Raw genomic sequence first — 11,141 nt, 5'->3', positions numbered from 1 at the left:
CCAAACAGGCCATCATGGTTACCAATATGAGACTATTTATAGTGTCTTTCTTTTAAGACTTGCTTGGGGATACACATATTACTGATGATGTAGTATGGGTGTGACCCTCGAGCAAGGATTAAAATATCAATATCGATGTCAAGATTTTAATTTATAAATTTATTGATAAAATATCGACATCGACCAATATATTTGTAAGTAAAAAAAAAATTAGAAAATTTGTTTAGATTAATAATTAATTTTTGTTTTACTCTAAAACTTAGTTATGAATATTGTTATTAGTATTTCTATTCATATTTCATTTAATATATGACATTTTTTTTATGTTTTACGAGCATTTATAAAATCTATTAAAGATATCCATTGATATTTAATATTGATGTCGATCCCTTCAGTTTACGGATATATCGACATAGTGACGGATATTTTTATCCTTGTCCTCGAGGTTGCAAAAGCGATTAACAAGTTTGACAGAATTATTTTTTCTCTGGTGAAACTCTATGAATTCAGCTAGTCGACCCAAAACCAAAAGATTTTGATTTTTACTTTGGGGTTCTACATAGAAGACCTAAAGAAAACCCTATATTTCATAAATATCTTAAATTTTGAAATTTTTTCAAAGATGACGTTTAGGGTTAATTTTGGACAATTATGCCCTATTTCATTTATTTATATCCTATATTTATAAATTTTTTTCCTATTTTTCAAGCTACTTTAATGATGGGAGAGAAAATACATTTATATAAAAATATATAAAAATATCTTTATTGTATTTTCCAAGTTAGGATTGTATTTTATATAAAAATATAGGATATATATATTTTCCTATTTTCCAAGCTACTTTAATGATGGAGAGAAAAATTGCATTTAATATATTTTTTCTCATTTATCAATTGAAGAGAGAAAATACTTTTATTGTATTTTTTTTCCATTTTCCAATTTAAAAAAATACATTTAAAGAAATTTTATTTTTTATTTACGTTGGCTTTCATGTATCAACTTTTTTTTTTTTTTTTTTTTTTTTTTTTTTTTTTTTTTACAGATTAATGGTTATTTTAAATATACTTCAGAACACTTTTAAAATAGAGTCATGATTATTTTAAATATACCTTATAATATTTTGTAGGTATTTGAAAATATTCTAACCAATATATGAAATATACTACTGTTTATAAATTAGAGATTGATTCAATGTTTGACATAAATCATAGTATAAGTCAATATATGAAATATACCACAGTAAATAAATCTTCATAAATTTCATTTACACCACAATATATATATCACATGATACATGAAGTCTAGAAAAACAAAACACTCTCGTTTGTATGAAATAAACGAATACATATACCACATCATATATCAAAATTCCTACCGAAGCTAAAAAAATGTACATATATATCAAAATATATATAAAAATAGGAAAAAAATAAAACTAAAAATTGAATTGGATCTGTCGTTCGTCTGCTCTGAGTCCGTCGTCGTTGTTCATTTACTCTGAATCTATTGTTGCCATTCATTTGCTCCAAGTCCGCCATCGCCGTTCATTTGTTCTGAATCCGTCATTGTCGTTTGTTTGCTCTGAGTCTGCCATCGCTATTTTTGTTGTCCCATGCTCGCCCGGTCGCCAGATCGCCCCATGCCATCCGTCTCTTGCCTATAACTCAGATTAGCTAAAGGAGAAAAGAGAGAGCCCCATGCCATCCGTCTCTTGCCTATAACTCAGATTAGCTAAAGGAGAAAAGAGAGGGAGGGAAAAAGAGAAAAGAGAAGGAGGAAGAAACGGCCTTGAAACATGGAGGAGAGAATATATCCATGAAGGGGAGTGAATAATATATATATAATATAGGTGATGATTAAATTATAAATAGTCACTAATATTAATTGCATATAAGAGCGATCCTTGTCATTTTTGGAACTATTTTTTTTTAAAAAAGAAAGACAATTACTTGTATTCAATAGATTAATTATTGCAAGCTCTTGCAAGTTGACCCATGAGTTTGATTGTAGAGTTATTATTATTTTTTTAATCATCTTAACATTTTTTAAAATTATTTTTATAATAATTCACGGCACTTTGACCCACTATCTTTTCAAATGAGAAAAAAAAAAAAAAAAGAAAAAGAAATTAAGAACTCACTATGTCTGAAGGGTGAAATAGTCTTTTCGTACTCCGTAACTTTTCTATGACCCCTTAAAATGACTCCCACTAATATTATCGAAAGGTCAGATTCGGAATACTTTTTGAATATTTTTCCATTATATCTTTCGCTTTCTATCTCTCCAATGCCAACTATTTTGATCTCAATATATATATATATATATATATATTAAAACATTTTAATCTCAATAAATATATATTTATATATTTAATCTCAATATCTTTTACTGCATGACTGTGATCTAGACCACATATATGAAACATCATGATCTAATGGTGGAGATATATTTAAACAGACAGATACATCAATTCCTCCGTTATAATTTTCAGACGAAGTGCTAAATTTTTTTGTGTATAGGTATGATGTGGATATCATAGATATGAAAAATCATTTTAACAGTAGAGAAATATTTGGACAGATGATCACATCTTTTATCTTGTTTTTTTGAAACAAGAACAAACAATAGACAAAATAAAAAAACATTAATTGGCCAACATGTCGGAAATTAAAAAAAAAAAAAATGGCCCAGGTATAGGGACTCCAAAACAGGAGGAAAACTCGAACCTCCAATGCCTTTTCTAGCCAATGAATGAGCTGAAGAATTCCCTTGGAAAGTATTGAAAATTTACCACTTGACACAAACTTATAAGATTTTTAATATCAGTCACCTGATCAACCACCTCCAAAAGAGGATCTTTTGATCCCTGAATCATCTTAACCATAGTTAAACCGTCCGAGTTGATTACCAAAGGTGGTCATTGGAATCAAAAGACAGAGTTGATTACCAAAATTAGTCTTTAGTGTTGGTTGCGCAAAGTTGGTTGTCCAAGGTGGTCACAAAGTAGGTTTTGATCTTGTGGCCAACAGAGGGCAATGAAAGTCGGTGCCAACCATGGTGGAGTGAGGTGAGAGGTAGAGGACTAGTGAGGATATTTTGACAATTTTATGTATTATATAAATTAGAGAGAAATTAACCATTAAACACTAAAAAAACACATTTTTCTAAAAAATGATTTCAAGTGTTTCTCTCAAATTATCATATTTAATAAACTCATTTTTCGAAAGCGATTTTGAGTGGTTGTTAAACACTCTAACTTTTTTTCTAAAATATTTTTTTTTTTACAAAATTAAACTTTTAAAAAATTAAATCAAATACACTTTAAGTTTTCATTATTATAGTCAACATGAGTATAATTCAATTGACATAAAATTTATACTATCATTCTTGAGTTCATATATTTGATTCTTCCCCTATATATAATTTGTAAAATAAAATAAAATAAAATAAAAACTTAATTTTTATATCTAAAACTTTAATGGGTTCTTTTCATTTTAGTCAAATATTAGGTTAAAATTTTTAACTAAAAAATAAGCAAGTTGATGGGCAATGAAGAATATTGATTGCATTTTCAAATTGGAAGATGTTTATTAAGATTAAGATAATAGAGAGTGGGTCTCCAAAATCTTTTCATGGAATCAACACTTTATTTTTTTAAATCCACGTGATTAAATTATATAATATTTTTCTCCTAACAAAATCTAGAATGCTTTTTCATCTCCCTCACTCAAAAGCTGATTTTTTGTTTTCTTGAAAAACAAAAGCTGAATTATTATATGATACCTTTTCATTATTAATGAAAAACATGTAATTTACTATTTAGATCCCATCTATAGACTTACTTTTATTTTTATTTTCAATATTTTATTTTATTTATAATATTTTATTGTTTATTTTTCTTCTAATCTTCTAAATTATTTTGGCAATTTTTCTCATTTTTATTTTGAAAAAATCTTGTATGATATTGTTAGGAAACTAATTCTTGAAATTCTTTATTAGCGTAACGAGTGGTTCAATCTCCCGAAATAGGAACTAAACGATGAACAAACTCTTTATTAAATGATAAGAGACAAACAGAGACTAGACGATCACTTAACAACTCCAAACGATCATTTACAGAATACTATAAGATCACTTTAAGTCTCTACACGATCGCTGAGTAACACTAGACAGTCGCCCACCACTACCTGCGATCGCTTATAAGGAACTACACGATCGCTTATCCAACATTATACGATCGCCTATCAAATGCTACACGATCGATGAGCTCTGCTACATGATCGCTTAATATAAGTAGACGATGAGTGGCACAGTACAATGGGTTCTCCACGACAAAAACTTCTGAACTCCCACTCTCGAGAGCTCTCCTTCCTCACTTCTGATATTCAGACTTCACTGCCCTCCATTCTGGTTTCTTCTTTCTTTTTAAACTTCAACTTCTCCCAACAACCTTGACAATAATCCTTAACCGATTCAATCGCCGACTTTCCATTTTCTCTTTTATTCTTTCTTTTTGGATATTGTAACATAATTGGAGACCTATGAGATATTAACTTTTATTTACATACCCTCCGGTCGATGATCTCACATTGAAAAAGATGAAAATACTTCACATTTTTTATAAGATACATGAGTTACTAATTCTCTCATTGTTGATTGATTTTGAGATGATAAAAACTACCCGTGAACATATATTCTCCACGTCCTTTTTTGTATGTATCTCTTTTTTATCTTTGTCCTTTTCATGCATGCACCTTTCAATATCATTTGTCAGAAACATGTTAAATATATAGCAAAGGACAATGTCTCTTTGCTCTCATTTTATTCTCATTGAACCTATTTTCCTTGAAAAGTAGAGCAACATATATTTTTATTGAATGTAGTATATAAAAAGGAATATCATATTTCTTATCTCTCTTTTCATCCATCGACACAAGGTTGTACTATCCTAATTTTAAACCCAAACTCATCCATTTTCGAACTATCCTTCTAAAAGAAGGAATACTTTTTCACGACATTGGATTGACTAAAATGTTTACATAATCTATGTAACCAATATTTGAAAATTAATTGAATCCCAAAAAAGGACATAAATTATAGTTTAGATCAACAATTTTAGGTTTTAATAAAAAAAAAAAAGAAGTCATAAAATTCAGCATTTAAAAACGAGTGTTGTTTGGATGTAGAAGATGAGGAGATGAAGGGTTTGTAAATGAAAATGTATGGCTAAAACGGCGGCGTACGAGGAGGAGTAAAATGGTTTGATAATCGACAAAGAGATATTTTGGAAATTAACAATAATTGGTGTTGCTTATCGCATCTACTCCACACAATTTACTCACGTGCTACCTAACCCTCCATTTACTTTTTTTCAATATATATATTAAATATTTACAGCCTGGTTTTGTCGTCTAGAGAGAGAAAGTAGTACATATCGTAGTTTGTCGTTTGCCTTTGCCCAATGTCCCTTCCGGTCACCGCCAAACAAAACACAAATATTATAATATTAAATAAATTGTGTTTCCATTATTTCATTACATCTCTTTACGGGCTGTTTGGGATCCAATATGGGACGATATATCCACACATCCTATATCATGTTTAGAGATTCATTATCATATCTTATCGATTTTAATTATTTGTGGGCCTATTTTCAGAACATGTTTTGTATCTCACCGTCATTTTTCTTCCATGTATCGTATATCATCTCAATGCTTACATACTTGATTATATTCGATCGTTCATACTCGATCAGAACTCCCCAAACATCAAAATTCTCTACATCCTATATCATCTTAGCGTCTCAAATAGCTCCTACATTTATTTCTATAATTTTAGAAATTTAATTGTGGGTACATAATTTGATTCTAGTGTTTACGGAGTATATTTTAGCATAACTTAATTAGGGGTATGTTTAAATAATTTGATAATTCAAATAATTTCAACTATCCAACTCAAATTCTAAGGGTTAAGTTGAGTTAGATTTTTTTCAATCTTTTATTACAATTTAAATTGGGTGGCTTTTACTTTTTTTGTTTTCATTCGATTCGTCGTTAATTTGCAAATTCTTTAAGAATTTGATCATTTGAAATTGAAACATAAGATAGAAAAGAAAAGGACCTACAAAAGGATGACACAAAGGAGCAACAATAAAACGCAAAGGAATAAAAAAAAAAAAAGGAAAATCTTAATTAAATCACCAATTAATTCAAATACTTAAGGTTTATTAGAGTAGGTTGGTTTAGGATATCCTGTGTTCAAGTCCCTAATATTGACATATTGACATATACTTGTTGGGTCTTCCTCATATTTTAAGTACCTAACCAGATCAATCCAATCCAACCTAATCCATATATACTACTAAATACGATTGAATTAAGAGATTACTTTTTTAAAATAGTATAATACAGTACACCAACTCGGTTAGTTAAATAAGAAATATAAGGTTGTAAAATAAATGTATGTTTAAAGAGATCATGGAATTAAAATAAAATAGTGTGAAATTTGTAATTTTTCACACGAAAGAGAAAATAATGGTTTTGTGGATCTAATGTAATATGAAGAAGATTGGTGAGAGTATGAGACACGCAAAATGTGATAATTAATAGTAATGGAAAAAAGCAAAAAACTAAAAAGAACCAAATTAAAGTTCCCACCGTCATTCTTTTCCATCTTGTCCACTTCGTCATTGAAAGTGTATTCCACCTTAACTTTTGTTGTTTTCTTTCGCTTTCACTTTCACTTCACATCACTTTTGAATTAAGTGGCCCTCATTTTTTCTCTACTCGCTCCGACCTCAATGACTGTAAAAAAATATATATAATTCTATAGTTAGATAGATGAAAGATTATTCAACAAGACTGTCACAATGTAACCGACGAAAACAGGGAAAGAGAGAAAGGAACAAACTAGGAGTATTCATGGATTGAATTGAGTTGAGTTGAAAGACTTTTTAAACACAACCCAATTGTTCGGAATGTAAATTTTTTCAACTCAAATAACATTTATTAAACTTTATCAATGATTTTAAAAATACCTATATGTAGAAACTTTGTTTGAATGTTGGGTAAAAAATCAAAGTATCTTAAGTCTCATTTTTTCGAGCTTATTTCAAGTATAGTTTTAAAACAATGTTAAAAGATTAAGGGGTAATATTAAGAAGGATGTGAGCAAAAATATTTAGGGCACTCGAGAGGGAGGATGTCAAAATTTTCCCAATTTTCTTTAATCACTCTCAAGAAACTGTAAATATATATTTTAACACACCATTTTCTTTTATAAAATTGTAAAAGGGAAACTAATAAGGCATCATTTTGATAATGTTTTTGTTTATCTTTCCAGTTGACGTTTCCCATTTGTAAGAAACAAACTTATTTGATTAGGTCACATTTGATATAACGTTTTGGTTTCATGTTTTATGTTTTATGTTTTATATTTAATGTTTTTTATTTTTCGAGGATTAGAAGTAGAAATATGTTCAACTATTTTTATTCTTGTTTTTTAAAAAAGAAAAAGAACCAAAAACTGTTTCTTAAAATGTTTTTCTTATATTTCTTTTTGTTTTTTTAAAGTATAATGTAGTTTTTTCTTACATTATAATATAAAAATATATATAACATGTATTCAAATATTTAAATACCAATTTTTCGAAAGAATACATTCATCTAACATAAATAAGTCCCGATATGCAAAATTAATAATAATACAATTATTTTAATGCTTCAAATGTTGTCCAAATTTAATTTGTAATGTTGTCGTCACTAGGTTCGTTCGCCTTAAATGATGTCGACTTAGATTCAACAACGGTAAAATATCAAAATACGAGTAAATGCATATTTAAATAGACAAAAATTTATATATTATAAAAATGTAATTGGTTCTAAGTGTAGTAAACATTAAAATTCAAAATTCAAAAGTAAGATAATATATAAATCTACCTATTGAAAATTTATATTTCAAAATTAAAATTATATACAAATATACCTATCGCAAAATTTTAAATTTAATTTTAAAATAAAATAATAAAGAAATTTAAAATTCAAAACACAAATAACAATTAATATCGTATTAGAAAATATAAATTTTAAATTCAGAATAATATATAAATAATAGTAACAAGAAAAAAGAAATTTAAGACTTGCTAATTGTTGGGCTTGAAATGCGGAAAGTAGGCAGAAAGCAAGACGGATATGCAAAGTCTTTTCGGGCTTAGAGTGAACGATGACCCTTACACGACTATCGGATACCCCTCGATACTTCACACAAACGCTAGGTCACGTGCAGGATGTACAAACCGTGTGATGTACGATCTCGGCCTTACACTTTAATGGCTGAGATTTGAACCACAAACTTCTGCTGGAAAAACCCTTCGACTGACTAATCTTTTCTTTTCCTTTTGCAGAGAAAGAATCGAGAGAAAAGAAAAGAGAGGAACGCCGGGAAACTTCCGGAATTCGCTGGGGTGAGGAGTCTTCGATCGTCTAGGCGATGGAGGTAAAGCAGAAGTTTACTAGACGATAAGGCAGGAGTCGTCTAGACGATGAAGCTTTACTGAAGGTCGTTTAAACGATGGTCGTCTACACGATGAGGCTTGAAAAAGTAAACGATCGTTAGGTAAAAGCTAAATGATCGTTTGCTAAAGCTACACGATCGTTTGGGTCAGGGAGGTATACGAAAGAGGAAGACGATAAGAAGAAGAAGATGAACACGATCGTTTACGTGGTTCGGCCAAGGGAAGCCTAAGTCCACGGAGAAGCTGACGGAGTTTTATTCAAGATTGCTTCAAGATAGTGTAATCACTCAATTACAATTGCTCTCTCTCTCTTTACAAATTAGTTATTCAGAGTGTTTAAAGGTAGCTAGGTTTGTAATAAAATCTATAACCGACTGAAGTTAATTTCACTTCTGTTTAACAATCTCCACCTTGAAATGAACTTCATGCTTCCTTCAGCTTCTCTGATCTGACTGTCTCTCTGCTTTAACCTTTGTCTCTCAGCTAAAACCCTATTATATCAAGGAACTTTTGGAGCTTAAGCTGAGTGATTGTTTTTGTCAACATGTCGGAGACATTTTCTGAGGTATGAACTTTCAGAACTTCAATCTGTTTAGCTTTTATCTACTGTCGTATGAAATGATATTTCACATCTATATGTTTTGTTCTGTTATGGTACTTGGATGCTTTGACAAATGAATTGTACTCTGATTATCACAAAAGATCTTCACTGTGTCTTGTTTAATTCCGAAATCACTTAGGAGACCCTTTAGCCATAGGCCATCCTTCACTGCTTCTGATAATGCTATGAACTCTACTTCAGTAGTAGAAAGAGCTACTACTGATTGTAAGGTAGCCTTCCAGCTTAGGACACATCTTCCAAATAGGAAGACATACCCCGATAATGACCTCCTCTTGTCTAGATCTCTTGCATAATCTGAGTCAACATAACCAACCAACTCTAGTTCACTGTCTGATAGTTGTTGGTACTTCAGTTTAGCATTAGTAGTACCCTTTAGGTACCTCATAATCCACTTTATAGCCTCCCAGTGCCTCTTACCTGGATTGGCCATGTATCTACTCACCAGGCTAGTAGCATAGGCTATGTCAGGTCTTGTGGACACCATTAAATACATTAAACTTCCCACAGCTTGGGAATAAGGAACTGTTGACATAATTTACTGATGCTCAATATCTGAATCTTTAGGTGAATTCTCTACTGAAAGTTTGAAATGGTTGGCTATTGGAGTAGTCACAACTTTTGCCTCTGTCATCTGATACATTTTCAACAATTTACTGCAGTATTGTGACTGATAAATGCTTAGAATACTTGTTTTTCTGTTTCTAATAATGTCAATGCCAAGTATTCTTGTTGCATTTCCCATGTATTTCATTTCGAACTTTGATTTCAGTAGATCTTTTACTTTGTTCAGCTCTTTCATTGTTGCTCCTGCTAGAAGCATATCTTCCACATAAAAAAGCAAGTAGATAGGATGAGTATAAGACTCTGTATTTATATAAACACAGCTATCATAAGAGCTTTTATAGGAACCATTCTTCTGAACAAAGTCACTAAACCTTCTGTTCCAGCATCTTGGGGACTGTTTGAGGCCATAGATAGATCTTTTCAGTAGGCACACACAATCTTCCTTCCCTTTGACCTCATACCCCTTTGATTGGCTCATGTAGATAACTTCATAAGAGCTTTTATAGGAACCATTCTTCTGAACAAAGTCACTAAACCTTCTGTTCCAGCATAGGAACAGCTATCATAAGAGCTTTTATATAAACACAGCTATCATAAGAGCTTTTATAGGAACCATTCTTCTGAACAAAGTCACTAAACCTTCTGTTCCAGCATCTTGGGGACTGTTTGAGGCCATAGATAGATCTTTTCAGTAGGCACACACAATCTTCCTTCCCTTTGACCTCATACCCCTTTGATTGGCTCATGTAGATAACTTCATAAGAGCTTTTATAGGAACCATTCTTCTGAACAAAGTCACTAAACCTTCTGTTCCAGCATAGGAACAGCTATCATAAGAGCTTTTATATAAACACAGCTATCATAAGAGCTTTTATAGGAACCATTCTTCTGAACAAAGTCACTAAACCTTCTGTTCCAGCATCTTGGGGACTGTTTGAGGCCATAGATAGATCTTTTCAGTAGGCACACACAATCTTCCTTCCCTTTGACCTCATACCCTTTTGATTGGCTCATGTAGATAACTTCCTCTAGGAAGCTATGTAGAAAAACTGTTTTTACATCTAGTTGCTCCAGCTCTAGGTTGTTTTGAACCACAATCGACAATAATAATTGGATAGAAGTCTGTTTAACCACTGGAGGAAAAAATTCATTAAAATCAACACCTGGCCTCTGTGTAAATCCCTTAGTAACCAACCTAACTTTAAATCTAGGTCCTTGATCGTTAGAAAACCCTTCCTTCAGCTTGTACACCCATTTGGATGCAATTGGTTTGCATTCTTTTGGCAAGGATGTTAACTCCCATGTATTATTTCTCACAAGTGAATCAATCTCTTCATTCATAGCTTCTATCCACATCTTAGCTTTAGAACAACTGACTGCTTTATGAAAGGTTGAGGGTTCTGCATCATTAGACAAAACAGTAGTATTCAAAGCTAAGTAGTC

General features: G+C 31.0%; 1 pseudogene; it reads right to left on the bottom strand.

The window, feature by feature from the left end:
* Window positions 1–9,144: 9,144 nt before the first annotated feature.
* Window positions 9,145–9,666, bottom strand: LOC150031040 (secreted RxLR effector protein 161 pseudogene; annotated as a pseudogene).
* Between the last annotated feature and the right edge of the window lie 1,475 nt (window positions 9,667–11,141).

Source organism: Benincasa hispida, unplaced genomic scaffold, assembly GCF_027475165.1.
Source record: "Benincasa hispida cultivar pf3 unplaced genomic scaffold, pf3_genome.v1.1 HicScf151, whole genome shotgun sequence".
Lineage (NCBI taxonomy): Eukaryota > Viridiplantae > Streptophyta > Magnoliopsida > Cucurbitales > Cucurbitaceae > Benincasa > Benincasa hispida.
This window is presented reverse-complemented; position numbering and strand designations above follow the sequence as displayed.